Here is a 10,538-nt window from a genome sequence, read left to right as displayed (position 1 = left end):
GGTGGATAACGGCCGTCTCGGTCACGCTATGTTGCGTGATGCAGTTTTGAAGAACCAAATGCATTTATTCAATGAATAAGTCAAGCTAGTTCTATGTTTATGATGTTGTAAGTTACGGTACCGATTGAAGTTGAGTTCGAAGCCAGTGGAAAACAGCGCTGCGTTTGTGCTCTCCAGGTACAAATGTTGTGATCTCTGACTGACGACCGGGCGAGACTCGAGTAAGAGATGTCCAAACGAGCTCCGGCAGGGCGGGTCAAGGCGGAGCGAACGGACGCCTTTCAGGCCGCCAATGACGAGCTGAGAGCCAAACTGATGGACGTCCAGTTAGAACTTCAGCAGGAGAAGAACAAGGTGAAAACCTCAACAGACAGACACTGCCTTCCTCCCTGCCTGCTTCCCTGCCTGCCTCCCTGCCTGCCTCCCTGCCTGCCTGCCTCCCTGCTTGCCTCCCTCCCGCCCTCCCTCCCTCCCAGTTTCCCCGATGTAGATTTGACATGCGTGTGCCATGACTGTGTCAGCCTACGTCAACAAATGCACCGAGGACGTCAGCACCACTAAGAATATCATCACCCGGGGCAACCAACGACCCTGGATGACTGAGGAGGTACGTCAAACGCTACGAGCGCGGAACTCTGCCTTCAAGTCTGGCGACAAGGAGACACTGAGGACAGCGAGAGCCAACTTGAACCGTGCCATCAGGGTAGCGAAGCGAGACCACAGTCGAAAAATTCAGGATCGTTTCCACGACGCCAACAACACCAGGAGTATGTGGCAAGGCATACGGGCGATTACAGACTACAACTCACCCTCCCCCCCCCCGGTGGGTGAAGTTGATGCTGACTTTCTAAATGGTCTAAATAACTTCTTTGGGAGGTTCGAGGCACTAAACGGCACTCCAGCAGTTAAAACTGTCCCCCATCAGGAAGAGGAGGTACTCTGCCTTGACTCCGCCGATGTGTTGAAGACCCTGAGGAGAGTCAACCCCCGTAAGGCCCCTGGCCCCGACAACATTCCTGGGCGTGTGTTCAGGGAATGTGCAAGTCAGCTGGCTGGGGTCATCACAGACATTTTCTCGCTGGGCCAAGCCACAGTGCCAGCGTGCTTTAAGACTGCCTCCATCATTCCGGTGCCGAAGAAACCTCAAATCACCTCATTTAATGATTACCGGCCTGTTGCACTGACTCCGGTCATGATGAAGTGCTTCGAAAGGCTGCTTAAAGATCACATCGTTTCCAGACTCCCCCCATTATTTGACCCGTTCCAGTTTGCCGACCGGCAAAACCGCTCCACTCAGGACGCCATCTCCTCCGTTCTTCACCTGAGCCTGGCTCACCTGGAGGAGAAGAACACCCATGTTCGGATGCTGTTCCTGGACTTCAGCTCAGCGTTTAACACCATCATCCCACAGCATCTAGTAGGAAAATTGGAACACCTGGGCTTCAACACCCCCCTTCGCAACTGGCTGCTAGACTTCCTCACCAACAGACCTCAGTCAGTCCGGGTCGGACAGAACACCTCTGATGTCATCACCCTCAGCACAGGCTCCCCTCAGGGCTGCGTCCTGAGCCCCCTGCTGTTCACCCTGATGACACACGACTGCGTCCCCAGGTTCACCACCAATCACATCGTGAAGTCAGCAGACGACACAACGGTGGTGGGGCTCATCAGAGACAACAACGACCTGGACTACAGAGAGGAGGTGGAGCAGCTGGTGGGCTGGTGCAGAGACAACAGCCTGATCCTGAATGTGGAGAAGATGAAGGAGATCATCGTCGACTTCAGGAAAAACCAGCCTCACCACGCTCCACTGATCATCAACAGCTCAGCTGTGGAGGTGGTCAGCAGCACCAAATTCCTGGGGGTCCACATCACAGAAGACCTCACCTGGACTATGAACACTACGGCACTGATCAAGAGGGCACAGAAGCGCTTGTACTTCCTGCGGAGGATGAGGAGAGCCCACCTGCCCCCACCCATCATGAGGACGTTCTACAGGAGCACCATAGAGAGCATTCTGACAAGCTGACTCTCTGTGTGGTGTGGAGGCTGCACCGCCTCCGATTGGAAGAACGTGAGGAGAGTGGTGAGGACAGCAGAGAGGATCATAGGGGCTCCTCTTCCCTCCATTCAGGACATTTCATCTCAGCGCTGCATGTCCCGTGCCCGTAACATCATCAATGACCCATCACACCCCCACCATGGACTGTTCTCCCTGCTGCCCTCTGGGAAGAGGTTTCGCACAATCCGCTGCAGGTCCACCAGGTTCTGCAACAGCTTTTTCCCTGCTGTCATCAGACTGTTGAACATTAGAACTGTTGAGCTCTAAACTGAACTCTGCATCACACATTCACAGAACTGTACTTTATGACACTACGGACCTCTATCTTGCACTATCTCGCACTACCAACTTTACTGAACTTGTGTAAACCCTTTAAATAGAAGTTTAATACATGGTTTAGCATTCCTCTGCACACTCTTGAATACTGTTTTGCCTACTTGCACTATTGCATAATTAGCACTGCTGCACTTTATATATATATATACAGTATATGTATATATATATATTTTCATAGGATATGTTACTTCTATTCAACTGCAATATCACTACTTTGTTGTAAGACGTATGCAACGGAATTTCGTTTTGTATGCACCATGTGCAGACAAGATGACAATAAAGTTTGTCTAAGTCTAAGTCATGTCAGGTCAGCTGTCTGGAGAGAGAGAGAAGTCAGGACCTGCGGGCGGAGCACCACCGTGCCACCGCCGCCATGACGGAACTCAAAAGCAAACTCCATGAGGAGAAGCAGAAAGAGTTAGCCATTACCAGGGAGACATTACTGCGGCAGCATGAAATGGAGCTGATGAGAGTGATCAAAATCAAAGATGGAGAGATCCAGCGACTGAATGCCTTGGTCCTCAGCCTGAGGGACGGCTCCATGGACAAGGTGATCCGCTCTATCCGTGTCTGACTATCCGCACGCCACGTCGGGCTTCGATGCGGCCGCTACCGTATTGTGTAGCTTGTCCCCAGTAAGCGTCGCGGCGCTCCGTTGCGGTCTCAACGGCCCGGTGTGGCGCAATGTCTGCTCAGGTGAGGAGGGGGGGCGCTTTGCTGGCGGAGGTGGAGGAGACGCGGCGGTGTCGGGAGACCGAGCGGTGTCGCCTCCACCAGGAGCGCGGAAGAAGCCCTGGCAGCGGCCCAGCAGGCCTGGCAGTCCCGAGCGGCCGAGCTCCGATCGGCTCATCACCAGCATCGGGAGGAGCTGAGCCGAACCAAGAGAGACTGCGAGAGGGAGATCCGCCGACTGGTAGGACTGATCAGATGCGCGGTGCGTGGCTATGTTCCCAATTTCGTTGTATACCTGCAGTGCAATGACACCTAAGGCGTTCTATTCTATTTCACAAGAAGAAAATGTCCGGTTGCTCGCTTCGCTTTTGTCACAGCAAAGGTGTTCTAGTCGATTCAAGAAAAAAATTGGCCGGTTGCTCTCTTTGTTTTTGTCACAATTCTGGCAAATGAGTTTGCCCGCCTGCCTGAGCGCTCCCCGTTTGTACATCCAGACGGATGAGATCAAGCTGAAAGACAGAGCGGTTAGTGTTTTGGATGAAGCCCTGGGGCCGGCCACGTCCACCGCCTTCAGCTGCAGACTCAGGCTGCCGAGCAGCAGATTGCTGCCCTGAGGGATTCCCAAAGGGCGGGCCTAAACTACCCTGGAAGTGGGGTCAACGCCGCTACTAGCAATCCTCTTCATTGCGTAAGCCACCTCATCACACACTTGCAGTACGCATGACTTAGTTCGTTGCTGGAGGAAGGTAGCACAAAAACAGTTTTGAACTTTGAACGAGTGCTTGTGTGTGTGTGTTGCGGGGCGTTTTCAGTCTCAGGAGGATCGGGACACGCGACGGTTTCATCTGAAAATCGCTGAGCTCAGCGCAGTCATCAGGAAACTGGAGGATCGAAACGCCCTGCTTTCTGAAGAGCGCAATGAACTGGTAATTTATTGACGGCACGCTTGAAGGTTTGCGCTACGTTTGATGCGCGCCATCCAGCGAGGCACCCATTGCGCTTGCTTATTAGTTGAGCGGCGCGGCGAGTCGGTTGCCTGGTAGATGTCTTTTATTGGGAGCCAAAGCCACGATTCCGTTCAAACCGATGCAAAAGAAATGGATACGTTCTGGCCCGCGTGTTGTGCGTCTTTCACATCCCGCACTTCATGCTTGCAGCTAAATCGACTGAGAGAAACAGAAAGCCAGTTTCTGCCACTCCTGTACAAAAACAAACGCCTGAGCAGGAAGAATGAAGAACTCTCGCTGGTGCTGTGTCGCCTTGAAAACAAAGTGCGCTTTGTCACCCAGGAGAACGAGGAGATGGCAAGCTTGGTAAGTCGACGCGGACAACGGCGGCGTGCCAACAGAGTCCACTGCATTTGTGTTCCACAGAGAAGGCCTAGTTCGCTCAATGACCTGGACCGCGGTTGCGGCCAGCAGGACAGTGAAATGGAGTTCCTTCAAGTTGTGGAGCAGCGGCACATCATCGACGACTTGTCCAAGGTCTTCAGGCAGGCGACTCGGTGCACGTACGGCAGCGCCGCGCTCGCTCGCTGTCGCCAGGAAACCTTTTCCGTCCAAAGCTTGGCCGGCGGCCGCCATCCAAAAAATTGGCCCCTTAAATTCCGACCTTTCAAGCAGGAGCATTGTGCGCACGCGTTTGAACACGCTTTAGACTTGTTTTGCCGTTTTCAGCAGCTCAAAGCTCCCGTTTTGTCAGCGCCTTTGCCACTCGCTGTGCGCTGAAAACGACGGACTTGCCCGGCTGCTCAGCCCGTCAACCATGAGCCGCGAGCGCGACGTCATTGTCCGTAGGCAGCTAGTGGCAAAATGCACCCTGTTAGAGTTGCGCTCGCTCCAACTTATTTTGCAAGAACCACACGGGAGACAAGTAAGTTCTTTTGGACACCTGCAGGTGGAGAGTCCATCCGTTGTACGAATGAAGTCTGACTCTCGGCTCCTGCACGAGCATTTTAATTAAGAGAAACAGGGTGGGTGTAAGAGTGGATTGAATAGAGGAAGCCCTTGACCTCTAGTGTTTTACGACTTTGTGTAGGAAGGGATAAGCGATAGGGATAAATAAGGGATAAATAATATTATTTATTACAGGTCGCAGTCAAAGTCAAAGCAACACAATGATACGGTAAAGATAATCTGGAAAACCCTGACACACCCTGTAGTTGTCACTTTTGGAAAAGACGAGCGTCCCTCCAATCATCGCCGGTGACGTGTTTTTCAGGCTCTGGAGACAGGAGCTCATGTCAGAAATGTCATTGTGAGTCGCGTTTGTTTCTGCGCCGGAGCCGTTCGTTCCCTTTGCATCCAAAGAATCTCAAAGGCGGATTATTTGTGTCGACAGGAGAGAGATTTGCTGCTACGATACCGACGTCGAGAATCTCTGAGGAGGAACAAAGCGTGAGGTCCTGCAAGGTGAGTCTGTTTGTTTGCGGCTGCTTGGTGTTGCGCAAGATGAAATGGCCTTTTTCTCGCTATCGTTCCTCTCGTCGATTCATCGTGAGGTGTCGCTTCAGTTTGTTCAGAGAGATGTTTGCTTCCGCGCCCGCAGGTCATCGAAACATTTTACGGCTACGACGAAGACGTGTTGGTGGACCCGGACGGATCGTCCTTGTCTTTTCACACCGACAGAACCCCCGACACGGAACCCGAAGAGGTAGCCCGCCATTTCTGCCAGCGTATTGGCACCAAACATTCCTCTTCAGCCTGGAATCGGACTCGTCTTTGCGTCGCGGGTGCTTTGTCGCCGGTCTGACTGATTCTGGTACTAGTGCTGTGTTGCATTGGTGTGTGCATGAAGAGGCGGAGCTTCGCTACCGCCAGCTGACGCAAGAATATCAAGCGCTGCAACGAGCCTACGCTCTGCTAGCCCAGACCAGCGAAGGGGACTACGACGCCGAGAAGGAGATCAAGGTGGCGCCCCTTCCCGCAACCCCCGGCCGGGTCGCAGCCTCCCCGTTCTCACCCAGCCTCGGGTGTTCTCTGGTCTGAAAGGAGGAGGAGGAGCCTCCCTCCTCCTCCTTTCAGACCAGAGAAAAGCTGATGGTAGAAATGGGTCACTATCAAAGCAGAGTAGCAGATCTGGAGTCAGCGCTGAAGCAACAAGGACAGGTAAGCTCATCAATGAGCACACCTTTTTCTCAGACAAAATAGCTACATTCTTCAGTCACTCATCCGTCTGGCATTACTGGACCAACCCCCCCCCCCCCGAACGTGGCTGGGAAAATGCGGAGAAAAGCAAATGTCATTTTCCAGTCAACCAAAGAATTTGTGGATGAAAATGACACAACATTCCAAAGCTGTCCACGCGTTTGTCTCTTCTAGAATGTCAAGTGGGTGGAGGAGAAGCAGCTGCTGCGTCAGAGCAATCAGCAGTTGGCCGAAAAGGTGACGGAAAGAAAGGCGCTGGGCGGAGTCGCTTGGCGTCACACCTGTCGGGAAGCCCCGCAGATGAGGTCTGACTGTCTTTTCAGGTCAGGCGGATGGAGGCGGAAGAAGCGCGTCTGAAAGAGCACATCCAGGATATCCGAGACCAAAACGAACTGCTTGAGTTCCGCATCCTGGAGCTGGAGGTGGGAAGACTCGCACAAGCGTGTTGAGGCCAGAGATGTGACGGACGGACGGACGGATGCATGCCTCTGCCTTTCAGGAGAGGGAGTGGCGCTCCCCCGTCTTGAAGTTTCTGCAAGTCCTTTTCCCAGACGGCCTCAGCCCTTTGCAGATCTACTGCGAGGCCGAGGGCGTGAGCGTACGTAAGGCGTCCCTCGCAACCCTAACCTTAACCCGAGGTCCCAGAACACCTTACATTGCTCCTTGCGCCTTTCCCCCGGACATCGTCATCAGTGATCTGATGAAGAAGCTGGACATCCTGGGCTATAACGCCGTAAGTGTATGTCGAACTCCTTATGTTCGCACTCCACGAGACTCGGCGGCTCAAATGTGACTTTTGGAAGGCTTTGCGCTGAAAGAAGCTTGTTGACGCTGTGCCTTTGGGCTCTTGCAGAATCTCACCAACGAGGAGCAGGTGGTCGTGATTCACGCCAGGACCCTTCTCACCCTAGCCGAGAAGGTAACGCGCACGTCCACGCACGCTCTCGCATTCTGCTTATGTGACAGCAGCCTTTCCTCAGTGGTTAGAATACATCAAAGTGACCAAGTCAGCACTTCAACAGAAGATGTTGGACATTGAAAGTGAGAAGGTAGACAGACACGCGACATCAGCCAAGGGGAACTCCGGCAATGTGCCCCAACAATTCTGACCTTGAGCTGTGCTAGGATATGTTCTGCAAGCAGAAGGGCTACCTGGATGAAGAGTTGGACTTCAGGAAGTGTTCCATGGACCAGGCTCATAAGGTAAGCCGCCCTCAAATCTCCCGCCGGACCACTGATGGACGAGGATTGCGGCCCAGAGGATCCTGGAGCTGGAGGCCATGTTGTACGAGGCGCTACCGCAGCAGGACTGCCCCGCCACGGACGGCGAAAAAGCCAGCCACGCTGGCGTGAATGACGTGCTGACGGCGGATCAGAGAGAAGAGCTTAGGAGCGCCGTGGACCAATGGAAGCGAGCCCTGATGTGCGAGTTGAGGGAGCGCGACGCTTGCATCCTCCAAGAGAGAATGGATCTGCTGCACAGCGCGCAACAGGTAAGGGCCCAAAGCCAGCCCGGCACTTACTTGCACGCTTACTGGCTTTTGAATGCCACTTTCCATTTGTCCGTCCTAGAGGAACAAAGAGCTGAAAGAATTCATCGAAGCTCAGAAGAGACAAATCAAACAATTGGAGGAGAAGTTTCTGTTTCTCTTTCTATTCTTCTCCTTGGCCTTCATTCTGTGGCCCTAACACCAGCTGGTGAGTGAGCTCCAGCGGCACCGCACTCGACACCTCCGATACACTGCCAGCCGGTCTCAGACGTTGGCAGACGCTCCGATGCCAACGTATACCCCCCGCCACGGTGACAGAGGCACCGCGTCACACCGGCGCTCATCCAATCAGAAGGCAGGAAAAGCAAATTCACATGCAGGGCACTTTTGAACCAGAAGAGAGCGCCACAAAAAACGATTGTTGCCCCAAACGCGCACTAAAAAGGGTCAGAATAACAAGAGTCCCACTGGCCAGCCGGGGCCACCCGTCCAGCTGTTTCTTCAGGGGGGAAAAAAATTGGAGTCACCGGTGAGTACATTTTGCATTTAGCTCTGCTTTTCTGCTTCTGTCTTCAAGTGTGTGGCATCCTGCGATCAAAGATTCAGCCAACCCCAAAGCGGTTGACCTCAACGTCCCACCACCATGCCTACCAGAGCAGGTGACGTGATGCTTTGGACATCCTTCCGTCTCAGATGCCCAAAAGTACTCTTTGCCACATCTGCGGCAATACGGTGTCTTTTCAAAGGTGCAAATAAATCCAGCGTGGGCGGAACACGCACGTCTTCGGTTTTTCCCGCTTTGTTTGTGTGACAGCTGTTGTGAAAATTTTATACAAATAAAGTTGTATAGTACAGGTTTGGCCAAGCCGCAACTCCCGAACAGCATGCGGCTCTTTTATGTTCATATCAACATTTGTGTGTGTGTGTGTGTGGGGGGGTTGTGCGTGTTGGCTTCACTTGAGTTCAATTTGGTATTTTGGTCAAAAGCGCATGTGGTGAAATTCCACAAAGTAGGATGGGCAAACACATTTCTTTAAACTATGAGTGTCAATTGGGCTCTCGAAATGGCAGGGAAAAGATGCACAGCAAAACGAAAATACGTAGATGAACACAGGACGTTTTAATCAGAGTGGGAAAGTTTCTATTTTTTGTTGAACGTGATGGCAAACCATTCTGCCTGATATGTCAGACCTCAGCGCATTTCAAAGATTCAAATCTTCAGCGCCATGCACTTCAGCTCACTCCATGCTAACATTGATCAGGCGTCGAACCCGCAACATCATGCTTAAGAGGTGGCCATGCTAACCAGTGCGCCATTATGTCAACGCATAATAACTGTAAGTCTACTGATCAAAACAGCGGTTACTATATGACGTCGCTACGTCGTGGTCACGTGACGCAGACAAGACGTCAATGGACGTGGGCAGAGTTAACTTGTTTAAAAGGGAGTGGGCAGAAGAAATATTTAATTTATTTAAATCTATTTTGAGTGCACACCATTATGCCAATGCATAACAACTGTAAATCTACTAAACAAAACAGCGGTTGCTATATGACATCTGCCACGTCGTGGTCACGTGACATACGTGACGTCGATGGGCGTAACTTTCGCCGGAATTCAAATCCGCGGGGAGAGTTAACTTGTTTAAAAGAGAGTGGGCAGAAGAATTATTTAATTTATTTAAATCTATTTGGTGTGTGCGCCATTATGTCAATGCATAACAACTGTAAGTCTACTAAACAAAACAGCGGTTGCTATATGACGTCTGCCACGTCGTGGTCACCTGACGCGGACGTGACGTCGACGCCTACTTTACATCCCACCGATCACAGGACCCCTCGGCTGCATAACCGTGCCCCCTTCCCAACCAATCGGATTTGCTATACGCGAAAACGACGCCAATGGAAAGAGCTTCCGCCCAAATTTAAATCCGTGGGCGTGGCTCGCAGCAGGAAGTAGGAAAACGGCGGCGATGTTGACAAAGACACAGCGGATGGTAACATACGACTAACAAGAGAAATATTTTTATTTTCTGCTTGCAACTGGACCGTCCAGAGCGTACACGGTAAGTACAACTCATCGTTTTTAAAAAGAAGTACTTTTGTTGCCCTGAAAAGCGAGTGAGCGTGGCGTTTGTGGGGGACGTCGAATTTCGACGATTCTTTCTGGTCAACGGTTGTAAATGATTGTGTTGATTAAAAAAGAAAACTTGATGTAACTCTACTTTTAACTGCCGTTTCAGATAGATTTGGAATTGCATCACATCCAATTTTGCCTAGAGCGTACACGGTAAGTAACACTCATTGTGTTTAAGGAGATTTACGTTTGTAATAGCAGAAGTGTAGCCGCGTTGCGTTGTACGTGTGAAAATTGGTCGAGACGAAATGTTAATGTTTAATTTCATTCCTTTAGGTTCCACGGTGTTTGTTGGCTGCAAGTTTTCCACTGCAAGAAGAGGCTCGTATCATTGACCAGGAGCGAGCTACAATGGTGAGTAGCCATAACATTTATGTTAAACACTTCCTATTTCATGTCTAACAGTACTTGATTTAACAAATAACCATAAATAAATACAGTGTGGGCACTGAAGTTAACATATGTGATTATACTGCCTAATCTGTCACCGAGTAGATTGTTGCAAAGTAATATAAGATCCAAAGTTGTAATTCAGAATAGTTTTCAAAAGAAGGCCATTAGAATTATATACAAGTCTGATTACCCTGAACAAGCTATTAATTAAATCACAAATTCTTCAATTCAAAGATTTGGTAGATTATCAGACAAATAATGTCTAACAGTAATTGATTTAACACATCACGATAAGTAGATTG

At 51.1% G+C, this 10,538-nt stretch overlaps 1 pseudogene; it reads left to right on the top strand.

Moving 5' to 3' along the window:
• Nucleotides 1–213: 213 nt before the first annotated feature.
• On the top strand, nucleotides 214–8,496 carry LOC125971923 (janus kinase and microtubule-interacting protein 3-like; annotated as a pseudogene).
• The last annotated feature ends 2,042 nt before the right edge of the window (nucleotides 8,497–10,538 follow it).

The sequence above is a fragment of the Syngnathus scovelli genome, chromosome 7, assembly GCF_024217435.2.
Source record: "Syngnathus scovelli strain Florida chromosome 7, RoL_Ssco_1.2, whole genome shotgun sequence".
NCBI classification, from domain to species: domain Eukaryota; kingdom Metazoa; phylum Chordata; class Actinopteri; order Syngnathiformes; family Syngnathidae; genus Syngnathus; species Syngnathus scovelli.
The sequence above is the reverse complement of the archived record's forward strand: the minus strand, read 5'-3'. Positions and strand labels throughout refer to the sequence as shown.